Raw genomic sequence first — 27,767 nt, forward strand, 5'->3', positions numbered from 1 at the left:
CTCTCCTTCGCCTCCTCTCCTTGCTTTGAAAATTCCCCATGGATAGAGGTCGAAATGAATACAGAATAGAAAGGGGAAGGGGGAGGAGGGAATTAAATGCATTTTGGAGGCTGTCTGGATGCTCTGTAATTTGCAGTCACGTCAGGCTCCCGTTTCATCTTTGCTCTGCACTGAGGTAACATCCTCGTGTGCCCTTCAGCTGAAAGCACTGAATAATGGAGCTATATTAATACATACATGCGCAAGCATATGTATGTGTGCGAGCTGGGGGAACGGCATGCCCGCATGAATGACCCTGTTTTCTCTTTCTTGGCCGTGATTTTCCTGTCTCTCATTGCCAAAATTCATCTAGAAGTTGTTAATTTTTAAACCTAAAGTACTCAGGAGACTCTACCTGCAGCAAATTAGCTGATGCCTTCTCCTCTTTAATATTAAAGGGCTCAAGCTTTCAACCATTTCCCTTTGGGGAAAATGGTTCCTTGATTTACCATCTTCCTTCCTAGGAAGTATTTTGTTCTATCGTGTAAGTCTTCCACTGCTCAGTTTAATCTCATTACTGCTAACTATAGCCACTTGGACATCTTTAATTAGTGACTTGGTGATGTCTTTGGTGGAAACTTCCTCCAGATCATCTGATATTGTCAGTGTGGCTGGGGATGTAGCCCGGCTGGTTTAGCTGCCTGGGAATGGGCTTTTCTAAGGGGTGTAGCAGCCTTCCCCTTCGAGCAATGCTCAGGACTCCAGCAGTGTCTCAGAGGTGAGTATGCCGTGTCTGGAAGGAGGTACAGCAACCGGTGCTTTGACTTCATGTGTAGTTATTCAGCTCTGAACTGTTGTATGGACATGTGTTTGCTGATAAGCCAAATGCCAGCCAGCAGAGCTGTCTTGAACACTGCCAAGCTGTTGTCCTCCATATCACAGCATCCCAGACCTGAGAACTGTGCTTTGTGCTTGACCTTACAACATTGTGTGGCTTCACACTGCTCAACGCTCTGCCTTCCCCATCCCAGGTCACTGCATTGGCTGTGTGTCCCCTCCTCAGTCCTGGGGAAGGTCTGTGGGGCAGTCCCTGGGTGATGGTGATGAGCCTCCTGTAGAAGACCTGCCCTGGTCACTACTGGGGCACGCGGAGCACTGACAGCTCTCTCGCGCCGTGGGAATGACCAAGCACAGCACAGGTATAGTCCTGGACATATCTTGTGCCAGAAGAGATATGGGACAGCTGGCTCCTGGACTTTTTTAGGAAGCATTACAACTCCTGTCTTTGATCAAATCCAGCACCTACATCAGAGGTAGCTGTCATATTCCCAGCTCCCTGGCTGCAATTGCCTCCCTAGAAGGACCCCACATCACATAAACCCTAGCCCTACCAAAGAAGCTGTGCTGGAGATGACATGAAGTCTTTGCTATTGCAAGACCTTTGAGTCAGGGGCTGGAGAGTGGAGTAAGGCTCTAAGATAGACCATGATTCATCATACACCAGCCAGAGGAAAAGATGTTCCTCGCGCTGTAAAAGGCACACTGCAGCTAATACTGTGATCGCGTTTAGCAAGATAGCATGGTGACTTCACGTGCTTTGATATTAAAAAAAAATCCCAGCAATGCTGTGGGAACTTCATCTCCTTCATTTGTCTGTGTAAGAGACTTCTTTTCCCATGTAGCTGGGTAATTAAATACAGTGTCTCAAATCCAGGCAGCATGTGATTTTTTCTTTTTTTTTCTCTTGTGAGAAAGAAAAAGAAGAAATTGAAACCAAAGAGAACAAGCCCTAGATAGATGGGATATGGGGTCCCTGGATTCCTGATCCAGGCCCAAAGCAGGCAGGATGGTCCCTCCAGTCTCAAATCCACTCATTATGGGATTGTTGGAGAGTTGTTTCTTTCTGCCCCAAATCTACAAAACCTTCCTGACAGTGAGTTTTGGTAAAATTCAACCCTTTCCCATGCAGAGCTTCAGCTTGGATCTCTCACTGTTCACAGATGCCTCTTGCCTTGAAATATCCCTGACCTGCTTTAGTCCCGATGATATCATAGTGTTAGGGATCACTTACATCTCCTATCTTAAGCCAAGGATGACTGTGTGTGATACACCACTGCTGCCAAATCCAAAAAGGAGCCCAGCCAAGACTCCTTAGTTAGGTACAAAGGAACCTCTCCCTTTTCCTGTTCTCAAGGCTGAGGTGCAGGGAGATATTACTAATCCCAAACTGAACATGGATGTACTTCTGCCTTGGTATTTAATACCAGATAGTTTTAAATGCTTGGATAACAGCATAGGGAGAGTCAGCGTGGCTCCGTGGACTCAACACTGGGCCAGATCCCAGCTGTGTTGGGATTTGCCAGCTCCATGCAATGGGACCGATCAGGGCTGGGAGGGGTACGGCTGCAGTCGTGTGGTTGCCTGCTCTCTGCACTCCCTGTCCTTGGCCACACTCCTGCATGGCCTGTCCTGGTATCACCCACACCATCCCCAGCCAGAATTGCCCAGTCAGTCTCTGTTATGGGATTACATGGGAAATACAACTTTGCGCAAGGACCGAGTAGACCCTTCCCAGTTGCAACTATAGAGCTGGCAGTAGAGTAGCAATGATGACTTGTAACCAAAATAAATCCAACTCACAGCTTCTGCCTGTGGCTGAGTCATCGGCTGTATCCGGCACCGAGGAAATGATCGCCTGCCTGCGGTGGGACAGCTTCCCTTCCTGTGTGGGAACAACAGTGGGGAAACAGGTAAATTCCCATAAATAGAGGAGAGGAACTGCACAAAGCCCCAGGGTAGGGAAGGTGATGGCACCAGAGGCTTTCCAGAGGCAAAGGTGGCCCTGGCATTGCCTCCATATATTGTGTGTGGTTTGGAATCTTTTCCTGTAGACCTGACCCAGGCTTAGCTTTGCTCTGTTCTCTCCAAGGACAGTACTTCACAGCTTTTTGGGCCCCACTCTGTCTCCAGAGCTAAGTGGTCTTTTCTCTACCCATCCTCATTTTTGAGGCAACCATTTGTGGATCGAGTTTATCCATCCATTTGCTTTACCTGCTTCCACAATGATTTCCATGTCTCAGACCCAGTAATGATTGGTGTTGTCCTTTGCTGTGCCCAGTGAAGGGACCAGTCCCTCTTGTGGCACAGTAATCATTGGGGTTATATCGTCCAGTGGTGAGATGTACATGAACATTTCAGACAGAATCTCATCCATAATTAATATTCCAGGTCATAATGACTTCACGGGACTCTCCTTTTTACTTGATGTAGGTCTCTCTCCAATCTAGGCTGTCCATTCCTACCAACTCCTTTCTCTCCAGGAAAAGGATGATAGCAAGGAGTAGTTTGTTGAACATATGATATCCTGATAACATTAAATCACCCAGAGCTGGATAGGATTAGAGATAAACTATGTGAAACCACAGAGGGAAAGATGGGTGTCTGGATTGAGAAGAGAGTAACAGGGCTGGAAGCAAGGTGATATTATGCAAGCCATAGGTGATATTATGAGTTTGTCCTTGCTTGTAGATGTTGCCTGGCTCCAGGCATTGTCAGCTGCTTGCATGAACTGGCACTAAGTTCCATTTCCAGCTCCTTTGGTGATTTAGTATTTCATAGCGGAGTCAGGCCTTTCTTTCACTTGTCACAGCACATGGTACCCCTTTTCCACTGGATGCTGTGGCATTGCAGAACCTGGCTCGAGGGAGACCCAGCATGCGTTTGAGGACCTAGTGGTGTGTCTGCCAGCTTTTAATAATACAGAAAGACAGGTGGCCTCCATGCTGCAGGGAGGTGATGCGCAAGGGGTTTTCTGCAGTAGGGTTTTCTGTTGTTCACCCTCACCAGATCTTGGAGCAAGCTCTATCCTGATGGTAGCTCTGCTGTCACAACATGGCTCACCTGTAAACCTGCTCCTCCTTCCCTAACCATGGAAGGTTAAGCTTCCACAGGGCAGCCCCCATGCCCAGGGATTGGCATCAGTGGATGATGAAGCACCACCATGAAGCCCAACCACTTATAAGGATGACTCTGGCACCCAAAGAAAATAAATTTCCAGGACCTTTCAAAGAAGAGCACCTACTAACCTTTGCAGGAGACGCCTTCCATTTGATGGTGGCAGGACTCCATTGTTCCTTCCTCTGGATGCTCTGAAGAGAGGAAGGGAAGGATGGGTCTTTATGGGGTTTGGTCTCCATGCTCAGGGGTTGGATCGTTGTCATGATTCTGGCATCAGCCTCCCTCCTCCTCAAAATGCCATTGGGAGATGGTGTCTTGAGTGGAGCAAAATGTAAACTCTTACACCGTGGAGTGGCTTTAGGAGTGTCAAAGCTGGTCAGGACTCCTTTGAGATTCCTTGTTGGGGCACTGATGTTAGGGATAGGAAGATCCTCCATGGACTTGCTCGGGCACATATCACTGGGGTGGCTTCGAGATGAGGCATGTTTTTTCCCCATTGGGCTTACATTAGTCTGTGATAGATATCTTCTCTCCATGAGCTAAAAAAAACAAAAAACCCCATAAAAATAGGCTCATATCTAACTTCAAAAATAAATCTGAAATTTTTATTTCCTGCTCTTTTACTCCAAGCATCACATCTGTTGACCTTCTAACTTTTTGGGGTGAAGGAGTGTCTCATCACTGTCTGCTCTATGTTCTCTGGAGTAAATGTCAGGGGCACAATTGAAACACATTCTAGCCCTTTTTGAAGTGTGGGAGAAGTTTCTGTCTTGCCTATTTCCAGTGAAACCTCCTGATTTGTCTATGGTCATGCAAGGAAGCCTTGGAGTAGAAAAAATATGACCATTGGCTGTCTTCCCTCTTGGATCATTGTCTTATCCCCATCTCCATCCTCTTCCTCTAGGAAATTGTGTTTCCAAACAGTCAGGAAATCCCCCTCTCTATCATTTCATAGTAAACCTCCAGTTTAATCTTAAAAACCTGGACTGGAAATAAAAATTTTCAGATTCTACATATTTTTAATGAGGTGCAATTCAGCTTTCTCTGGTCAGTGGGAATCAACCCTATCTTCAGCAGGGAAATTGGATGAAGTCCAGAGTATCTGGCTTCCAGTGTGTAATTTTATCACTGTTATTCCAGGTTGTAAGAGGCCCTTATCACAAAGCAGGATCCAACATGCAAATACAGAGCTGAGAACTGCACCTTATGCCAATGAGTTTGCAATCAAAATATGCTATAAGGGACACTGGTAGGTGGGAGGTGCACCTTTGCCATGATGTGAGAATGGTAGTCACAGCTTCTGATTAGGGGGGAATTCAGTTTAAGATGCTGAAATGTAGATATCTAAATGTAGCTGTGAGCAAAATATACTCATGAACTTGATGTCTAAGTCCCATTACAGTCAAAAGCACCAAAAAAGTAGTTTCTGCACCCTAGGGTAGAATGACAGAAATGACAGAATGACAGGAGCACCTACCTTTCCTGGCCAAAGAAGGTAGGTGCTTAGTGTCATCTGAGACACACAGGGTAACCCCCAAAGCCTCCAGCTGCTGGTGCAGAAGGGCAGAGATGCCTCAGTGTGATATCTGTCGGCCCAGTGTGTCTGTCTGGGTGCCTTAATGACTTTTGGTGCCTTTGCCTCAGGCTAGATCCTTCCCTCACTTCCTAACCAGTGCTAAATCCTCTGCCAGGTCCTACATCTCTTGATGGTCTTCCATTAGGCTCTACCCCTACAATTTATTCACTCCAGAACAATCTGAATGTTATACATGAAGCTTTCATCTCATTCTGGAGCATCTTAAATGTGTCAGTCCAACTGTACATACTAAAAGGGAATTGGATCTGACCTGCCCTGAGATGTTCTCAGAACAGCACCAGATATTGCAAAAAATGCTAGGTTTTTGTTTGTCTCTAATTGCCATGAACTGGAGCATTATGTTGTTAGGCCATGCTCTGTCCTACGTAGTCTGAGCCTCTGTCTCTCACCTTGGGATGTTCTTGCTTCGACATGCTGCTTTCACAGTCCAGGATGCTCTGGTACCTGCAGGAAAGACAGGAGACGGCACCTTAATCCCTTTTTAGCCTGAATGTATTTTTCTATATGCTAGACAGGCTCTTTCTGCCTTCTCTTACCCTTTGGAAAATATGAAACCCAACAGACTTCAAAAGCAATCTTGAAGAGTGAGAGAGACGTGAAAAATCCCCCAAAGAGGACTGGTTTTAGGTCTAATGGATTAGTTCAGTGCAGTGCCACTAGATCCACCATGAGCCCTCTCCTCCCAAGCCCGTGCAGACGTGTCCCTGGAGGACCCCTTCTCCCCACTGATGGAGGACGTGCCGGGGGTTATATTGGCTGAAGGCGGTGTATTATTGCACTTCGCTGATACATGGCTTGCAGCTGAAGTCAGGCTTTCCAGAAGGTCAACATATTGTTTATTTATTCAGCTTTAACCTAATGTAAAGGGATTTATCAAGTCACTACCTGACCTAATATAACACCAGTGATGAGTGAGACCCTTGCAGAAGAAACCACCTTCCTTCTCTTCCTTGCTGTGTGGAGTGCACTTTCAGATTTCTCCAAAGACCCTGTCAGATAGATGACTATTTACAGTGAAAACTGACCAAGTTTGGGATATTCGGAACTAAACTGTCCCAAGGGGAAGTTCAAGAGACAGTCTTGACAGCTGCTCTGTCACTCTTATGTTGAGGGAGATGTACTTTGGGTTCTGTTGCTAATCTTATTTGTCTCACTCTTGGCAGCGTTGTGGTCTGACCTCAGTTATGGGTTGTAACCAGAAAACAAATTAGCCCTTAAAGGGCTTGGGTTGAAATGCAATTCTCCCTGGAGCATTTTGGTTAGAAACAGTTGAGAGAAACCAGGAGGGGATGAGATGCCCGTACTCCTCTTGTCTCCTCATCAGCTCATCTCATCTCTCCAGCATTTGCTGGTTTCCTTCATGGCACCTTAGAGACTATGAAGATTAAAAGCCTTAATTATCCATCTGGGAACACTCCAGTCATTGGGGTTGAGGGCAAATTCCTCTGTGTCTCTGTATTTGGGGAAGTTTGTTGAGTGGATCTGGCTTTTGAATCAGGACTTCTCTTCCAAGACTAAATAATGCATTGGTAATATATAATAGCTAAGAGCACTTATGGCAGAAAAGTACTTGCCTTTAGCTCAAGACCTGACAAACTGGGATGCTGTGTTTGGGAAAGACCTTATCTGAGTGAGATTTGTTTATTATGGAGATGGGAGAGGGAGAGTCCACCCTGGAACCCCCCCAATCCAAGGTGAACTGTAGATTAACCACCCACCTGGCAACTAGTTCAGAGACGGACACAGATTTTCTCAGAGGAACCGCTCTGTGCTCTGGACTGCTCCTTGGAGAATGGCACAGAAAAGGAAAGGACTGAGCTGGCCTCAGCTTCTCAGCTTTTTCCATGTTCACTGTCTGCTGGCATTAGAGCAAGAGAGCAAAGGTTACGGGGCTGGATGTGAAGATCCAGGGAAAAGAGGCCAACAATTAGTGCATCCATCTCCACTCATGGGATCAGTGCATCAGTAAAGGGTTGTGGAACAAATGCTTTCTTCACTGATACATCTGCAAACCTCATCACATAAATTCACTTTTGAAAAAATAAAATAGGGTTAAAGAAGACACAATTTAAATTACTCCTAATGCAGGGAACAGGTCTTTTCCACCTCTGCCTACCATTATTCGCATCCTCTTAGATCACCCAGTGATCTGTGACAGGGAGAGGGAAAGAACCTGAAGAAGAATTAGCTTTAAATAATTTAAAAATAATTTGATGGAAATTTTGTATATGCATCATTGGTTAAAATTATTTTATGTTTCCAATGTTGCATAGACCTGAACCAGCTCTGAATTCAGGCAGTAACTGGAGAATTAAAGACCTCTTGGTCTCTTCTGCCAAAGATCTTGTTTTCCAGGCTGCAGAAATGTGCAACAGAAGTCTCAGGCATTGGATTTGCAATGACTGATCTGACACTTGGAAGTACATTAGGTCATTTGGGGTTCATTTTCTGAATTTAGACAGAGCTCTAGGGACCTACAAGATATATGTAATTGCTCTTTAATTACTGACACAGACATTCAAACTATGGGATTATTAGATACTTGTATTTAGATTTTGAAAATACTTGTTTTAAAAGCCATGTTGCTTGCAAAATACATTTCATAAGTGATTTCTATTGCACTGGCTTGAGTGTTGGGCTGTACCCAGAGCTGTTGTCCACCCATGTTTGGATGTCCACTTCCAGATGCACTCAAGAGGGGCAGATTTTCTGGGAGATAGGGGTGTCATTCCGCAGTTTATGAATCTCTGCCTCCCGTCTCATGCCGTTAAGACATCAGAAATCAAGACCAGAGGGACGGAGATGTATTTCTTACTAGTTGCTTTAGAAATTTCCTTTTTTTGTTTTCCAGGTCATTTCCCATGATGTTAAAGAAGAGACAGATTTGTTAGATCACAGGCTTCCACCTCCCACAGTCCAGGGATTGTTTCCCATTTTTGCGGTGGTGTCTAACATTAAACAAACCCAGGTGAAGAGCCCTCGAGGGATTTACTCTGTGGCAGAATGAGCCTGTTCGGAGGGAGGTGTTCCCTGATTTTCCATTTATCCCCCCCCTTTTCCTTAAATACAGTACAGGCAGTTGATGGAAATACTCTTCTCAGCCCACCCTGAACAGTTCCCACAATCAGCACAGCATCCCCCAGTTGCTAAGGGTTTACAGGATTTTTCTGATATTAATTCATTCCATCTTCTGTGATCTGGGAGGGTTTTTGTGTAAAATCACTTACATGCTAGAGTGCTTTCCTCCACCCAAGATCTGCCATTTGATAGTCTCCTTGGGGCTCTTCAGTACCACGCTTCTGACTCCTTCCTCTCCCCCTTCTTTACAAGACAGGAGGCAAAGTCCCTTGGCAAAGCTGCAATTAAATATTAAAAGCTGATGTGGGAATGGGAATGGTATGAATTGGAGAGCTGGCACTGAAGAACAGAGGAGATGAAGCCTCCTCCCTGCTCCTGTCAGCCTGTTGCCAATTATTGAGGTCTCATTATTTCCCATAAAAACACCGAGTAAATTCAGATCCCAACTGGGCCACCAATAGCCATCTAGATCCAAAGCTAGATTCTGATTTAGGTGGAAATCTGCTGGAATCCATCTCCCCACCTTGTCCCAGCTGAAGCAGAAATGAGCTCCTCTGCATGGGGATTTTTAATCGGATGCTTCTGGCACGGGTCATATGTTCATCTTCCAAACCAGTGAGTTTTTTCAGCTTAGCTTGTGGTCCCCTGTGCCTGTGGCTTTGCTGGGGAGGTTTTGCATGAGCTGCAGGAGAGAGCATCTCCCCGGGGTGCTAGCATCTCTAGGGAATACGCTGCTCCTCCTGGCAGAAATGAAAGGTGGGCCAGGCCTTCAGGGAGGCAGGGTCCAGATGAAATAAATTGGAATACTTCACTATTAGGGGCGAGAAAGGGCAGGACTGTCTGAGGGGATCCGATTTAAGCAACATCTAAGTCTGATTAAAGTCAGAGTTTGGCAAAGGTAACCTCTTAGCCATGTAGCATCATGGCCACAAACAGCTGCTTTTGCACCTAACAGTAACTGGGTTTCTATGAAGTTCTTGCTGGGGGTTTATTCCGCGCACACTGGAAAGTTGACCAAGCAACAAAGCCAGTGCACGAATAAGAGCAGATAACAGTGCGTTGGTTTATAATGAACAAGAAGGGCTGCATTTGACATCAAAAGCTGGAAAATAATTTACCCAGAAATGCCTAAGCTAAGCAAGAAACCTTTGACACAAGGCACGAGTGAGTTAGGGCAAAGCAGAGATCCGGATAAACAAACTGGCTGTCCCTGTCATTACTTTATGAAACAATAACTTGCACTTCTCCATATGTTCCGATTCAACTTTTACTGAAACAAAAACTCTTTATCAAGCTTTTATTCCAGCACCTAAAAACAACTGAGAAACATTAATGATTTTAATTCTCTGTCCTGTGGGTACAGTGAGTCTGATTTCATGTGGTAGACTCCTCTCATGCTATCTATCGTGTCCAGTATCAGCAGTGCCTAAGGACCAGCCTAGAGCACAGCCTTGGCTTTGTGCATACTCAGATTTGTGCCAGACTTGAACCCTTCACCCTTCTTCTGCACTCCCAGGGTCTCCCTGACCTGCTGGATGTTTCCCAGTGAACACCATTCAGTTCTTGGAGGATTTTGTAGGATGCCCTGCACCGTAATGCGAAAATACCAGTGATTTTAGTAGCTGCTGGGCAATCAAAAGACAAGTCTGATGGAGGCTGGAAGGATTTTAGTTGCATGGGCAAAACAAGGCTCTGAAGCTGGGATGCTTCCTTGTTAGTCATTTAAGTTAGAGGAGAAGGATTTCACTGACAGAATGAAACAATGAGCATTGCAGTCCATCCAATAGTGAGTAATAGAGGCTGCTAAAAGACCCATGAATTATTTCGGGGACTACTGCCATCCTGTTCCTCTCTCCATAAAGAGGCTGCATGGACATAATTCTCTGCATAGCTCCAAGGCACACTCACTAGATAAAGTGTGTTTTGAAACTGGTTTTGCCAGAATTACAGAGCCTTAGGCTGGTTCTTCAGCTACTGTCTCTGCTGGGTGCCTTGCTCAGCTCACAGTGATTTTAGTCTTTGCTGTTAGCAGTGCACTGGGTTTGCTCTGTTGGCAAGCGCCTGTGGGAAGATGGGAATTAATTGTTCATGCTGAGCAGTTTCTGTGAGCTGAGAAGAAGAGGTGGGTCCCAGCCCAGAGAGGGAGCAATGTCTGCCGAGTTAGAGCTGTGCACACCTGCACACTGCTGAGCTGCCCCTTTTGCCCCCCCTTACTCCCTGCTTTCCAGGACGAAATCCCCCAAGTCCTATTCCCTGCTTCTCCTCTTGTTGCGTTATTTTCATGCTGCTGTAAGTAGCTCCACTGGTTTGCACAGAAAAGTGCCTGAATCAGGTTGACTTGCCTCCAGGTACCAAATCATGGCAGTGGGGGACTAGTTAGAGGATGGAGGGACAGAATGTAGCAGTCCCCAAAACACCTTTTCCTCCCACAACCTCCCACAACCAAACACCCTTCCCCCACAACAAGGAAGGGAAATCATTACTCCTGAAGACTCTTGGGGTTTGCCTCTTGCCTTGTGAGAAGTTGGAAGAGGTGTCTTGTAGAAACTGGGAGCTTTGATTGGACATGATATCTGAGCTTCAGCAGTTTCCCCAGGTGAAGGAGATGGGGTAAAGAGATGCTGTGAGGACCCTTCTGTTCATATTCCTCTGTGGTCTCCAAATGCTCTTTCCAGTCACCAGCCCAAGCAACCCTTGCCCTGTTTGGGACACAGGTTTTCTTTTGGCTGCTCTGACCTGTTCTCCAAGGGGAGCAAACAGGTCAGCATTGACTGTGCTCCTGGAAGGGCCTTTCCAGATGTCCTTAGCTCTAAATAAAATGTGGTGACCTAGTATGCCAAGCTAGAAAGAGCAGTCAGCCACAAACACCTCCTCTGTTTCCTGCAGAAAGGTGGAAACAACCATGTCACCTATGTGTGCCTCCATCCCAAGGACCCTTTATAGGGTCTCACCCTGGGAGAGAAGATAGCTGAGAGGTTTTAAGAAGCCAGGCTGCACTTTCTCTCCTCATTGTGATAAACAGCCAAGTCACACCCTTTTCCCTCAAGCAATGGGAATTTGCCTGCAGAAAATGAGAAGGGACCTAGAAAGTCCTCCAGGTGCTTCCATGATCCTGGGCAGCAAAGTGATGCCACTGGGATGTTCCTCTGCAGGGTCACAGCTCCATCTGTTATAGCCATCCACCCTTCCTTGTCCTGTGATTGCAACACAGGCCTTCTCCAGGGTAGGGGCTGGAGTTCTATTTCAGGCACTACAAGGCTTTATTACCTGCCCAGGACATCTCCTGACCACCACACTAGGAAGAATAAGGTTTGCTTTTTGTTTTTGTTTGGTATGGTCAGACGCCCTGTGGGGACACTGAGGGCACTTGGTTTGGCCAGCCGGGGCAGAGCAGGGCATCCAGGCTGGAAGCTGCAGTTTGGTGTCTCATCCCCTGCTGAGGCTCTGAGGTCTCCAGCACAGACATGGGCAGGGCTGGGCAACGCTGCCTGCACCTTGCTGGGGCAGCTGGCAGCAGGCAGGCAGCGGGAGTACAGGCAGGGCACAGAGGCAGCTAGCGGGGAACTTTGAACTGGGAGCCACTAATGGTTAACACAGACAATTAGTCCTAGCTGTGTCAAATGGACTGACCTAAGCCCACATGAGATTTGTGCTGACCAGACGGGGACAGCGGTTTACATAACCACCTCTATTATTTTTTTCTTCTTCTTTTTTTGCAGTTGTATAATGTTGTTTTGATAACTGTAGTCCCACTAAAAACGTGCGCGTTCCTCTTTCTTTCCCCTCCCGTGCCCAGCCCGTGTTCCTTTCCTGCGTGCACGTTTGTGCCCTGCTTCTCAGATGGCTGCGTGCGGGGATGGTGGGATGGCGCAGGGTGCGAGTGAGCACGAGAGGGAACAAGTCAGTTTGGGTGTGACTAGAGATCTGCTATTTGTTATAAACAGATTGATGCATAAAAGATTTTCTGAAAAATACTGGTTGTGATTTGTGTCTCCTCCAGATTTGATCCCCTCTCAGGGAATTTACAGCAAACCGGCTACAAGCAGTGGAGAAGAGCCAGATTTTGCACTCTCCCCAGCACGTTCTCTCCATTTTTGGGGGATAAGGGCAGATGTTTGCTCATGTGGCATCAAGGCTGTGTATGCGGCTGCAAAGCGAGTGTTTGATTCTCTAGCTGAAGGCACCGTGCAGCTCCAGGGAGCTGATGCTGGCAGAGCTGATTTCTTTCCTTTGGTCTGCTGGGTAGAGCTCTGCACTAGCAGTTTACTAAGGATGGCTGCATTAGGGGAGGAAAAAACCCTGCAAAGTCTCTGGTATTGCTTTCTCTCCACTATCCGTCTTTTTCTTGTAGAGAGTATCTGGATCCTCACAGTCATTTCCATAATTATTGGTTTCATGTTAAGTAACCAAAAAATTATCTGTCAAACGCACATGTGGAACTAATGGGACTTATTTGAAAAGACCTGTCTTTGCATTTACAGCTGGCACATCGCTCAGTCCATTTTAATGAGCTTCCATGGCATCGGGATGTGCTGGGGAGGGAGGCTCCTGTGCGTGCTCGCCCCGGGCTGCCCGTGCACCCTGGGACTGTGGGCTCCGTGGATGCACACTCCCTTTGAATGCTCCCTGCTGCAGACTGCCAAGTCTTTTTTTTTTTATTTTTTCATTCAGGGTGGAAAGCTTGGGAGACTGGCTTTTCTTGGGAGACCTCTGTAGTGGCTGGGTTTTGTGATGGCTGGAAATACCGTGACAGGATATTTGGTAATTTCCCCTTCAAGAAGTTAAGATGGCCTCTGACTTCCTTAAGGAAAGAAAAAGATCCAAAAATTAAAGTTTTTCAGACTCCACAGTCTCAAGTTCAGGTGGAGGTTGAGATGCAGAGATGGCCAAGGTTGTAGGGTTCAGGGTGCAGGGACATCCAAGGCCAACTCCAGCTCCTGCTTGGCCTCAGCTTTCTCAGAGACCTTGGCATGAAATGCAGCAAATCTTGGACTTCTGTGACGTTAAGAGGTGGCCCTCGGGACATCAGCGTTGCCACAGGTAAGCTCACCCACCACTGCAGGGTGTGTGAAGGTGAAGTTCACCCTGGACTGTAAGAAAATGAAACACTGGGCCCAACGTACTCAAAAGGAGAGAAGGCTTCTGATGGCCTTCATTTAGAGTTTTAGGGTCTGATTTTGAGAATAGCCCTGGCATAGCCTGCAGGACCTGATGGGGTCTGTGAGTGGAAAATACCCTGAACTGCTGCCCGGAGTTGACTGTCTTGTGGCACACAGGGGACCAAGCTGAGGGACAGCAGCAGGGTTGTGTCTCCAGGTGTGGGGTTGCACTCAGACACAGCCCACCACCGCTCCAGGGAGCAGAGCGGTCCTCGAGCAATGCCCGATGACGGCCTCCCCGTGACGCACCACCGCATCCCTCTCTGCATGAAGCACCCTGAAGTCATCTCCACCAACGCCAGATGCTGCACCTCGATGGGCTCCTCTCAATGCTCACAGCCTTTTGTGGTGCATCTTAACCGCAGGGGTGTGAGCTCCCCCCTTTAGGACATCACTCATCTCCCCAAAATGCTGCTGCTTAAAAACTGCTTTGCCCTGTTCCCAGGTGAATTCTGTGCCCCTCTCCATGGCTGTCTCCATCTGGGGGAATCCCGAGCCGAATTTGCCACTCCTGCACCCAGTGATGTGACTGGCCGCACCATGGGGTCCCCATGCTGATGCTGGGCAAGGGGACATGGGTTTTCCCCCGCAGAGCAGGATACGCTGCTGCAGCCGTGCCTGCAGAGCAATGCCCCAGGCTTTCCCAAGCTCCTCTTGAAGGCAAATGACCATCCCCCAAATCCGCTTGATTCCCCCCATGCCTTTCTACGGGTACAAGCCACATCCCCTAGCTCTTCCTTTCACTTATTGGCAGAAGAGAAACTGCCCATTTATGTGGCAGTGAAAAATGAATGCTGGAGTGGGATGAAACGTGGAAATAAATAAATAAATAAATACAGAAAGAAAGAAAGAAAGAGGAGAACTAGAGCTACCTTTAATTTTTGAACACGAATGAGCCCATGCACCTAAAAGCTGTGTGACTCTCCTCACCCTGAGTGCTCTGCTTGTCCCATGCATTGCTTTTTCTCAAAGAAAAACTTTTGTCTTTTCAATCCTTAGCATATAAACCATCTTATTCTGACCATACAGGACTGCAGTGCCCCTTTGGGCTGATCATGTTTTTCGTTCACAGGCTTTTCCCTGCAAAAGGGGGTGATTGCCTGAGATGGTTTTATGAAAGTGTTCGGTGGTGGATGTTTCTTCCACCTGCCCCAGCTAAATGCGAAACCTCAGATTATTCAGGCTTCAGTTTCTCATTGAAAAGTATCTTTTCCTCCCCCCTGGGAAGCTCTGAAAATTAAAACCAGCAAAAATACATTTTTTGTGAGAAGGAAATATTTCCTGGCTGCCTCTAAGACGCCGTGGGGCTGTGTGTGTGTCTGTCTGCAAACTACACAGTGTTTGCAGTTTGTTTTTATTCTGCACTGTTGTACTCTGTGGGCATATATCAGAGCTGGGTGCAGCCACAATATGGGGCAAAAGCTTCTGCTTTCCCTTTTTTTTTTATGAGCTGGAGAATACACACTGCCATGATTGATGCTAAAGGAAGGGGCCAGGCAACGGCAGCCTCTCAGCATCTCTGCCCTCTCCTCCCTGGCAAATGCAGCCTTGTGCATGGTTTGCAGTGTTTTTGGGTTGTTTGGAAGATGTGCAAAGGTTTGGTGACCATTTAGGGTATCTTTTTTCTCCATGCCTGCACTAGAGGCTCTTGGCACTGTGAATTCTTGTACCTGAAAGTGTTGACTCAGAGGAAAGGGACCACTGCAGAGCAGCTCAGGGGGAGCTGTGGATTCAAAGTGGGTTCAGGGGACAGATAACAACACGATAGCCTAAGGGTTGGGCTATTAGCCCAACAATAGCCTGTGTTGGGCTATTGTGTTGTGCCTAGGGCTATTGTGTTGTGCACCCACCCAAGAAAGTAAAACCTGTGGTCGGCATGCAAATATGACTATGGGTCAATCATCTTATCCCCCATAAACAGTGAGCAGCCCAAGAGCCCTTTGAGCTCTCCTGCATGGCAGCGGGCTGCACGCCAGGATCTCCCCTTGAGCAGGGACACCTCTCAAGGTTACTCCTTGAGGTTGAGAGATTCCTTGCCGCAACAGATCCTTGGTAAGTGACTAGTAGCATGCCAAACTTTGAAACCTTAACTAAGTGATATAAAGGATTGATTGCGCATATATAATCCTTTAGACATAAACCGTTGACCAAGTCTGGGACTAGGACTGGATCTAGCTGCACCTAGACTCCTCTCTGAGAAGGAGTTTAGAAAGCAAGGGGATCCTTTTCCGAACCTCATGACTCAACGGGAGGGTCTCCCTGACAGTTTTGTCTGACCCTGTCCTCTATGCAGTAAATAATCAAGTGTACCTTGCCATCGAATCTTGTTAAAACACTGTCACATAGAACTTTGTTAACTCCCTATTCTGTATCAACAAACTATATTTTTACTTCTCTCTAACGAGTGAAGTGCACGCTCACTCCATCCGTGACAATCTGTTAAGATCTGTCTTGGGAATGTGAACAAGAGCAAATCTAGGTGAGGGGAGATGCTCCTCGCTGTAGGCTCAGCAGAGGGGGCGAGGGGCCAAGAAGCAGCTCAAGCCCTGCACCAATGCACCGCTGACGAAACCCATGCTGTACGCAAGCGGCAAGCCCAGCTCCGCTCATCTCTGATTCTCGGTCGAGGAAAATGTGTGTCGCTCCATCGCTTTCAGCTGGGGGTCTGGCCCTGAGCATAACGTCTGCACAAGGACCCAGTGGTGCTGGGGGCGGTGGGTCATCTCCCCAGGGCCCAGCCCAGACAGCCTGCTCCATCTTCAGCCTCTTTCCAGCTGGCTGGGGCCCTTGGCAGCTGTCATCACCTCCTCTCGGTCCCCGGGCTGAGTTCCCTCCTGGTGCGTGGTTAGGAGCAGGGAAAGGGTTTTGGGCCAGGGGGTTGGGAATGGGGCAGAATTGCATCAGTCTTGCATGTATCAAGACTCCAAACTGCTCTTGCTAGCCTTAAAACCAGCTTTTTTTTCCCAGCAGGCCTGGTTTGACCTTCAAAACCATCAGATATCAGAATGAACTGTAGGTTGAAAGGTGCAGATATGTTCTGTTTTTTTGCAGTGGGCTGCAAGGGCTTGCAGGTTATAGGTGCACTGGCTGGTTATCAGTTTTACTACACTTTAGTACCTGCAAGTCCTCACTGAGGAGCTATATTCCTGAGCCCTATGTATTTAGCTTGAAGGTCTTCACATTGCCAGCTTGATGCAACTGCTAAGAAATAGATCTAGCTTCATATCTGCATGATCCTTTGGAAAGATGCAAATAAGGAGGAAACATTTGCCTACCAAAGTGAGATCCCAGTGAGATTTATTCAATATTATTACTATTGTTATTATTAACAGTGGTGTGGTTCTGCTAGTCTTTGAAAAGCAGGAAAGGTAGCCCCTGGAAAACAAGAGATCTCTTGCAGTCCTTTTCCTGTAAAGAAACATTTGTGAAGCCTGAAACCTCCCAGCCCATGGTGCCACCACTTACTCAAAAATACAGAAAGTGATCCCTAGCCATGAGAAATGGTGTATTAAAGGATTCAGAGGCTGCCTGTGTACATCCTGCAGCATCGGGTGTCTGTGGCTCCGAATATGCTCCCAGGCAGCTGTTGAATGCACGGAGCCCCAGGCACGTCCCCACCAGGAAAGAGGTCGTCTGTCTACAGCAACACGGGGACATATGGAAGAATGTGTCGGCAGGCGCGCTCCAGCGTGTGCCCTCAGGAGCTTATCGTGCCTCTGACAAGACAAAACCCTGTGGGAACTGCAAGCTTTCACTCGAGAGGAGTCAGCGAGCACAGATCACACGTGGTGGTGGGGCGGGAGGTGGGTTTGGCGATGCTGCTCAACCACATACTTTTGCTGTCTGTACGGCAAACTCAGGATTACCTGTGGACAGATGCTGTGTGAATAAACCCTCAGCTGCAGAGGCTCAAACCCCTGCTGGGATCTCCCCTCTCCTTGCTTGTGATCTGTTTGCATTTCTGAGCTTCATTTCTTTGTTTGCAAACCTGTTCTCTGTCTTGTCTTCACGTCTTCAAAGGTAAATACTCTAAATACGGTGTTTGTCAAGCAGTTTGCCTTTGTATTCCTTAATCAGTATTTTTCCTCCGAGGTTCACTGAGGGTCACTGCTCCGCTGACTCCAGAGGGTCAGTCTATTGTGAAATGGCCAAGGGTACCCCCAAAGTGCATTGGGAGAGTTTGTCTACCTGAAGAAGGCAGTCCATTGAGGATGGCGGGTTTGGGTGGCTGTTGAATTGTTGTCTCCAAATACTTGTATTCCAAGTAGATCTTTTTTCTGTGAGGGTTGTCCCGAGTCACCTGCCCAGAGCTGCCCATGCACAGAGACCTGCATCCACCACCTGCACTCCCTGGTGCATCTCACCCACAACTGGGTGAGCAATGGGGACAGAGCCTGAGAGATATGGCTTCTGTTAAGGCTCAGGGGTCCTGCTTGCAAAGGTGTGTGCATGTCCAGGGACAAGGCACCTTGGTTGGAGCCCTGATCCATGGTTGGATGCTGTTGGTGTCATACACTTCCCTGCTGTCCTCGTCCTCGGAGGAGCTCCGTGCCAAGCAGAAGGAAAATGTCTGGGGATTGGGAAGCACTGAAGCTTCTTAGCTTGTTCAGGGAGTAAAAGGTCTCTTGGAAGATACCCTAAGCCACATCCCATTCTGGAAAGGATCTAAAAGGCAAAAATATGCTGCTTTTTTTTTTTTTTTTTTTTTTTAAACTTCCAGTTCATTTCAACTTTCTGTGCAGTTTATTTTTCCAAATCCTCTCACTGCTGTCCTTCATCTGGCACTTTCTTCCCCACAACTGTCTGCCTGAGGACACACCAGTGAAACGTGGTGGGCTCTCTGCTGGGTTTCCTGGTGGTGTGATAACACTGGTTTCCATGTGCCTCTGCATGGTCTTTCCCAGGGCGTTTACAGCAAGAGAGGGGGCTTCTCCCAGGCCCACGGTGTCAAACTGGGATCACTCCCTGTTCCCCTATCTTCTGCCCTTTAGGTAGCGATGATGTTCCCAACTTGTGCAAAAAGGTGTGAAGAGGAGTTTGCACCCACCTATTCTCCATAACAAACCCACTTGGCTTCCTCCGAGGACACAAGAGGGCGCTTCCACCTTACTTTTGGGGAGCATGTCCTCATTTGCAGGCATTTATCTCCTCTTCACCGGATCGGCTGGAGAAGGTTGGGTGAAGGTCTTTAAAACAGGGAACTTGTCTCCATTTGTGTTTGCAAGGCACTCAGCTGAAGGGAGCTTCATCCTTGCAGGATTTCCAGAGCCTCCCACAGAGTAACTGAAACATATTTATACAAAATAAGGGGTGTCTCCCCTTCAGAATCTGATAAATTTTCAGAGGATGTCTCAGAGGAGCTTGGCTCTGAGATATGTAGTTGATTATGATCATTCGCTGTGAGAAACACAGACATGTCAAAATGACATTCCTGGGATCCTCTCTGAATATTAACAGAAATGATGGGTCCAGGGGAATTTTCACTTAAAAACAGGAGATGGGAGCCTGTGAAGGGAGAGGGGACAGACTTCATACTCACTGCCCCAAGTGGGTGCAGCAGCAGAGGGGGTGCAGTGAGCATATCAAACATCTGGTCTCCCCACCACCAAGGACAAGGCAGAACAGGTAAGAAAGCTGCCTGAGTTTGGGAAACCACCTTGTCCTTGTCCGTTTAATAAAGGTAATTTCCTCCCTAGTGTTCTTTTCATGTTACCTGCTGTTGGCTGTATCCCAGCCATGCTATGGAGATGGAGGCCACAAGACCTCTGACCTCCAGGCTGACCTGCAGTGCACAGAAACATTATGACACTGGCTGTTAAAGGTACTTTTTATTCACTGCCATATCCAAATGCTCCATACCTGGTGTCTGAGCGACGTCCTGGATGTGCAAGCTGCACAGCAGCGATGGTGTCCAGGCAGCCTTGATGTTCCCTTCCTGGGTTGGCTCACTCTTGGGACCTGAACTCAGTCTCCTGTGTTGGAGTCTGCTTTCCTTCCTCCATCCCCCTTCAAGGGATGCTGTAAGGCTGTTTCCAGACAGGCTGTCCCCAGAGGAACACAGAGTTAAGGGACAGCCGTGCAATGGGAACATGTTTTGTCTCTCATTGCAGCTACGAGAGCAGGGAGTACTGCAGCTGCACCTAATTACCTACTCATAAATAGAGCCCAATTAGCCAGTGCCCAACTTTTCCTGTGTATTTTTGTCCCATCACCTCTGTTTCAACATGGGGAAAGCAGGTTTTCCTCCATGTGTTTGGACAGGGATGCTTTTGCTACAGAGCTGGCAGAAAGGAGGAAAATGTTTACGGCAAGAGCAGGGCTGACCTGGAGAAGGGCACAGAGCATGTCGCCAGCAATGTCTCTTCATACAACCTTCAGGAGAAAATGAAAGGACTGGGGTATTTTTCATCACGACAGCAGGGCTTTAGGTTTTCCTAGGGCCGCACAGTCTCTAGGATGTAGAGTGGTTTTTTTTGTGAGTGCTGGGTGACATTGGATGGGTTACTGCCTGGTATTTTTTTTTAAAAAAAGACTATTGAATCAAGAGGCTTTTATGATTCCTGTCTTACAGAAACTGCTATATGGGAGGAAAGGTCCTTCCTGAAAATCAGACCATTTTCTAGTATGTAAAGTTGTGTTCTGGAACACGATGCTCCCCAAACCCTAGTTACATGTTAAAAGATTTTTTAAATTGTTCTAGTTTTAAAGGAGCAAGAAAAGCCATTAGGGGAAAAAGAAACTAAAGGTGCTCAGCACCTTTGAAAATTGGAGTGCCTCTGTTTAGGTCCTCAAATATGGAGCTTGACACAGAAAGGCTCTGATTTCCAGAGCATCCATAGCTTCTTGGGGCTGGAGGGGGCTTGTGAACAGCACTGCCAGGCTCTGAAACTGTGTGCTTGCTTTTCAGCCAGCTACAAGGGACTTAAACAGCTCATTCTTCTCCATTGTGTCATCCTAGGTCGAATCCAAATGTTCCTCAGAAGAAAGAAATTTGGGGCAATCAGGGTGAGGTTGTGTCTGTCTCCTCCTCTCTATGCCTCAGCCCCCTTCCTCAGCCCCAGCCCAACCTTGGCAACCTGTGATCCCAGCCTGGCCCTTGGGCCTGGAGCATCCTCTGGCAGGGCTGTGGAGGTGGGAGGCAGGAACGAAACCCAAGGTGTCTTTGAGCCCAGCTTGCTGCCCTGGTGCCTAATGGCCTCCTCCCTGCACCATCGCCTTGGGGGATTTTGGCTGCAGAGCCAAGACCAAAGTAGTAGGAGGGCAGAGCAGGACATCTTGTGTCCTGGTAAGACCCTTTGTCAAGACAAGCAGGTCACAACCAAGCACATTTTCATCATCAGCATGCATCCTGGCACTGTTTTGGCCTGGGATAGCTTGACTCCAGGCAGTTTGTGAGTCTGGTTTGGATGTGGCCACACTGCTCTGGGTTTCACTATATGGATGCAATACATGCCATGTCTTCAGGACTACAGACTGACTTTTTATTAGCTCAGAGGCCTCACACTTGGGAATTACACTTGAAAACATGCTAGGTTCTCCTGAATGTGCATACAAGGGTCCTGCAAAAGCTAAACCCATCCGTTAAACATCTGATCCTTTCTAAAAGAAAGTAGGACATCTAGGTGGAAGAAACCAACATGGTTAAGAATTTTATTATTAGACAAACACTGTCTGGGCAGCCTTTCAGATGGGTCATGCTCTTGTGCATGAGGTGGCACATGTATTGGTATTTAAAACTCCAAAATGACATTTATTTTTCCATCAGCAGAGAAATGTGGCAATATCTCCCTCTTTATACCCTAATGCTCTCTGTTGGAAGGATTTTCCCAATGGTCTTGTCCCTTTTTCCCTGAAGAGCCTGTCTGAACCCTCCTTCTTTCTTCTAAGCCTCCACAGTCTAAAACCTTGATCTTCATATCAGGCAAGAAGATGTCCGAGAATTTCATTGGGGGAACCTGCACCTATTTGTCTTAGTAAGCAGGACCATTTTTTTTCTGGGTCCTTTGGGAGTCTATATGCCCCATTTTAGTTACTTCTCCAGGACTTGGCCTTGCAGCATTTTCTTACTGTTGTTTTCACATTTGCAAGTTGCCTGTTCCCACTGGGCTCCAGGCCTGCACGGGAAAACATCCCAGATCAGATACCATAAACCCATGAGCAGCGTTGCTTAATGCAATCCATTTTGCAATGTTTCCACCCGTATCTGTTTATCCCCCTTGCCTGCCTTTTCACAGCAGGGCGGAGGCATTTGCTCCACAGCTCTTGGCAGTTACGACCTCTGCATTCACAGGGACAGGCTGGCCAGGCTCGGCTGAGCACAGATGTGAGAATGTACTGCAGATATTCTCCACTTTTTCTTGACCATATAAGGGAACGTTGCCCTTCCTAATGCTGGGGAACAGGGGTAGTATGAATAACTTGGAGGATTAAGAATGAAATCTGGAGCCTTTCCACTCTCCTGCTCACAGGCTCGTGGGCTGGGAAGGATTGTTACCATCTGAAGGCTGGTGAGATGGGTTGGCTCCTTGCTGTTCAGCTCCCCAAGTTTGTTCTGGCAGTTTGTTGGCAGGTCTGAATGGGTCTGGGGATCCAGCCTGGATGGAGTCCTCCAAACCAGGGCTGGAGAATACTGGGACAGCCTGCACACAAAATCTGCAGTCACTCGCTGCATCCCCACTCTGTGGCTAAATAGGGCACTCAGGTCTTCAGGGCTGAAGTCCATCTGGCTCTTCACAGTCACTTAAGCAGTGTTCAAACTGCAGCTGCCAGGGCACCCTCTTCTGCTGCTTTGTATGCCAAGAAAAAGAAGACCACCCCTTGTCTGCAAGGGACATGAATTCAGCATCTACTAACCATTCCCAGCTGCTGCTCTCGGCCAGGGAAGCCTCGTGGGCGTACGGGAAATGTAGAGAAGGTGGTCCTGTAGTCCCACGTCTGCCCTGGGAATTTGTGCAAGAAGGAGTGGTGATCTGTCCAAGGGGGAGAAGCTGGGAGATAATTTTAACGGCGTATTGGAAGTGAGATGCAGGCAAGGTCTGTTCCCACTGAACATGCAGAGCTGTTGCATTCATGGGAGAGGAAGCAGAACTTTTAGGCAGTGTGTTGGGATGACTCTTTGAAATGGCCTCCAAGGTGGCCCATGACAAGTGAGAAGCTCAGCTATGAACTGTGTGTGCTCCTGGTGCAAGGCTTTCAGCAAGGTTAAGGGGCAGCCCCAGGCACCTGAATTCAAACCGCTATGACCCAGATTTACCTCTGAGACTGGCCACGTGGCTGCCGTGTCCATGCTGCCTGGTGTTGGTAATATTGCCATTTCCTGGTTGAAGCTGGGCCACCCTCCTCTGGTTGTATTTTCTGTCCCGCTTACCCCCCAGCCTTGTCTCCTTTGTCCTGTCAGCTCCCCCCTGCTGGGAGTTGAACCTCTTTCCAGATGCCTGGCTGGTCTCCCAGAAGCAGCACAGCACCATTGTAATGTGTAATTAGGCTGGAATTCTCCTCCAACCCCCTCTTTTATTTAAATTACACCAATTGCTGGATATGCAAGAGGTTAGAAACCCACGCAGAGCAGGGTCCTCACACTTTGTCCCTTCTTTCCCCAAGATGTAGCCTTTCAGTGGTTTACCTGACAACACAGGAAAAATATCAACAATAATAAAGCCTAGCACTGAAACAGGACATGTCTTGGAAAGATGGAGTAGTGCAATCTTCATCTTGTGAATGAGATGGGGCAGAAGAAGCGTTGGGTTGAGTTTACCAAGGCTACCTGGCACAGTAACAGCAAAGAGATAAAAAAGCAGCGCTTCCAAGGCCAGTCCTAATCCTCCTTCCACTAGCCAACACCAAAATAACTCCAACATATGATCAGGGCTGCACCTTTCATGGAGAGTTATTAGAAACAGACTGTAGCCAGACATCAAAATAATACTAAATGCAGTACAGTAGTGCTAACCTGGATCTTCTCTTTAGTGGCTAAAGTCCAAGGAAAACACTGAAGCCTTTTCAGAAGCCTAGGTTGGACAAACCCTGATGAATGGACACTTTAGAGATGACCATCTCTGATAACCTCTTCTACCAGCTAGGAAGTGGCAGCTGTGTCTTCAAGGCTGGTTACTGCAGTCACTCCTTCTGAAGACAGCAACTGTTTGACTTCATTAGAGGGTTTGACCTAATGCAGGATCCCATCAAAGAGACCAGGACACTTTTAATGCCCAAAAGGAAAGACCACCTTCCCTCTTTGGTATCCAGTCTGTGTAACTTTACTGTGACGCGCCAATCTCTCTGCCATTGCAAGGGTTCGGGGCTGCATCTGCAGTGGGATATCTAACAGTAGCTCCATGTGCTCCAGTTGCTGATGTGACTCTGGGCAGGCAAAACCACCATGGAAATAGACATTGCATTTGCAAGGCGTTAAAGGGTAAGAGGCATTTCTAGGAATTTCCCACTTTGGCTGCAGACTTTAAATGTATACAAATGCATGGGAAAAAATAGATATAGGTAAAGATGCTTGGAAATTGCCAGGTCTCCTTTATTCCCATTTGCTTTGGTTTGGCCCCGTCTTCTGCATTAAAACAAAACCAAAACCCCCAAAATTGGACTGGGTGGTTTAAACATCATCAGAGCAGCTCTCCAACTGTCTGACATTGTTAGACTCCATCATGCTCCTTGTCAGTGTAGATCTATATTAGCAGGAAGGCAAGTTACTGTGAAGATAAAGCCAAAGTGCTAAAGGGTAACAGCCGTGTGACTTTTTTTTCCTGTGTAGCAGTTTCTGTAGCAGTGACAGCTTTTGGATTACAGGTCCAACTCAATGTCTGTCAAAAGGATGTAATTCTCCAGTATCGCCTGCTATGAAGCACAGCTGAGATCCTCCTGAGTGCCTGAGCTGATCCCTGTTTTAGATGTTCACGCATCTCGGCTCCCTGGGCAGACCCTGGTGTTGACCAAGGCGGTGGCTGCCACATCAGTCAGGACTATTTGTGGACTCAAGGTGCTGTAACCCCTGCTTGGTGCTTGCTAACCATTTCACCTGTGTCCCCTCTCCCAAGGATGCGAGTCTGTTATGCTCCCAATTGTATAGCTCTTACTGCAGCTCCAGCAGGAACTGTTTTTGGCTCCAGAGGGTGTTACTCCTTCTGCTGAGGTATGTGTAAAACTGGCAGCCCTCAGACGAGCTTAGAAAATAAGGAGCATGTGTGGGGTAGCTCTTGAAACCACCTGCACTGTTTTAGGGTCATGCACGAGAAAGCCCAGATCTTCATCCTGATGAGGTTTGTCATCTGTATCAAATCTCAGAAAGTCCAAATGCTTAGAAAATGTCACTCTTGGTTGGTACCTTAAGCAGGGAAAGGTATAGTGGAAGACTAGGGGATGGAAGTACAAGGTCAGTTCAGTCTTCCACAAAGTTTGTCCTGATCTGGGAAAGGAGGGAAAGAAGAGAGCTGAGGAGGCTTGGTAACTTATTGTAGGTCCTAGATACTGCTTAGCAGCTCATGGCACTCAAATGGCGACTTCCACGCTCTTCAAAAGATCCCTCATCTGGGCGTCACACAATGCAGCCTAGATCTCTCCTCCAGCAAACAGAACCTCAAATAAGACCTCATCCAAACGTCATAAAAGGGAATCTCTTGGGGTGAATTGGCCAGGCCACTTGCAGGGACACAGACACCCTGTGCAGCAAACGCACGCACCGGTCCCTTCACTGCTGTGTGCTCTGGCTGCTCTGACAATGAAACCCTCTATGTGGGCAGCTGAGACTTCCTTCAACTCGTCCCCACCCAAGCGGCTGCGTGTTCAGAAAGACGTGTGCCATCTGGGTCGTGCATTTATAGGTGAATCTAAATGCAGCCAAGAGCTCCTGCAAACAGAACCTTAAACAGGACCTGATCCAAATGTTGTCTTAGTCTGGGTATTTCCTCCTTCATCTGAATTTTTTAACTTTCTGTGAGAAGAGTCTCCCTAAAATGAAGGGGATTGTCTTGCAGTAGTGTTTATTATAGTCTTTTGCCATGTGCAGGCTGTCTCTAGAGTATCACCATAGCATGTAAATTCTGAGTGGTGTATGGGTGTGTTGTATAACCCAGTGCTCTTCTCCTATTCTGCAGCTAGGCCTCGCAGAAAGGGAGATATGGGTGGAAAGCCCTCAATTATAATGTACATTTTTCTCCCTTGGTGCAGACCAGACTGGTTTTCCAGCATGCTTGAGTTATACCTCACTCATAGCCAGTCACAAAATGACACTAAGCCTTTTCCAAGCAGAAATGAGATTTGAACATACTTTTTTTTTAGTGAGAAGCAACTGGTTTTTGTGTAAATTCCCGTCTTTCATCAAACACACCTGCTAAGCACTAAAGTCTTGAGCTGAAAAATGGGACTCACGTCTCAGGAATCTTCCTCCTCAATGTATGAGACAATTCTGTGTTGGGTCTGATAAAAGCACCATGGGCACGTTGGTGACGTGACTAGGTTAGGGTCATGGTACTGTACCTAGATGAGAACAGGCTGACAGTGGGACCTCTCTGTCCAAGCTGTGCCAGGTACTGGTGTCCCCCAGATGAAGGATTAAGGATCAGACCATTGAGTTCTGTGTGGCACATGAAGCTGGAGGGGGAAAAATGGACCATAATGCGGCATTGCAAACACAGGTCTACCTGTAAGCGTATGACAAGACTCACTTTCCAAAGTCTCACATTCAGTGCACAGGTCTGGACAGGTCTGGAGCTGTGGTAGCTTCTGAAGCATTGTATTTTGTTCCTTATCCCCTTCTGTGGGCTGAGATACCCAACCAGACCACGTGCCCTGAGCAACGGACTCCGTGATGTATTGTTTCCTTTCGCCAGTGACAACCACTAGTGAGTCTTACTCAGCACAGAGCTGACGAAATCTCAAAAGCAGGAACCTTTACCAAAATCCTGATTCCCCTGGAAATCTTTGACTAAAACTACAATTTTTATTTTATTCGAAAAATTTCAAGGTAAGAAACAAGCAAACAAAATAAAACCAACCCTATATCTACTCCAGTAGAGTGGATTTAGGCACCTGTATTTTATTTTTGAGATACTATAAGTGGTTTTGGACGTGGGATGCAGTTCTTCAGTTCTGGGAAGCTACCCATGACAACCTCAGTTCTTATGGCCCAAATAATTCTTAGGGCTGATGCTCAGCATGCAGAGTACCAGGATATGCTACAGATGTACCTCATCTCTTGAAATTCCTGGTGTCTCCAGGAAACCAAAGAGAAATGGAAAGCCCGGCACTGCTTATTTTTTTTTCCAAGCCATATCTGGTACTATTTTCTCTGTTACAGCTCCTGCTGCAACATTTACGATCATATCATAAATGAGGACAAGTATTTATTACAGGGTGGCTGTACATACTGATCTGGCTGGAGATTGTCCCAGGAGATGGAGGATATTCCCACCATCCTGAAAATAACCCTTGGGGTGCTTTAATTAGGACGTGAGCTTTCTCCTGTATCTCTTGAGCTTGCTCCTCGGAACCAGCCCATCCTGAGGGATAGGGAAGCAGCAAGAGCTCAGCATTGCTGTTGGGGCCAGTTCTAGGGCATATAACCTGATAAGGTGAGTGCCCCATGTCCTGGCATCTGGTGTAGATGTCATGGTTCCTGTATCTCCACTTTTTTAACACTCTACTGTAATTTGTTATATACCCATCTAGAGAGATTAAACCATTTTGAGGCCCCATTGCAATTGGCACTGCTTGTAGGGTCTGCTTTGGAGAAATCACCCTGGATAGATGAGGCAATTACCTAGCTCTTTTTTACCTGTGTGGACTGGGAGGTGGAGAAGAGCAAAGTGCCCAAGGTGGGACTAAAACTGATGCCTCTGTGCTTGATGGCTTAGTGACAAAGTCAGCTCTCAGCTGGAGGCAGCTGGAAGAGAAAGCTATCTATCTGTGCTGCTCCTGCTGAGAGTCGTGTAGGGTTTGGGCTGGGTACGTCCTCACACGTACCTGCTGAAGTGGCAGATGTCCTAAAGCCC

The sequence above is a fragment of the Mycteria americana genome, chromosome 2 (assembly GCF_035582795.1).
Source record: "Mycteria americana isolate JAX WOST 10 ecotype Jacksonville Zoo and Gardens chromosome 2, USCA_MyAme_1.0, whole genome shotgun sequence".
In the NCBI taxonomy this organism is placed as follows: domain Eukaryota; kingdom Metazoa; phylum Chordata; class Aves; order Ciconiiformes; family Ciconiidae; genus Mycteria; species Mycteria americana.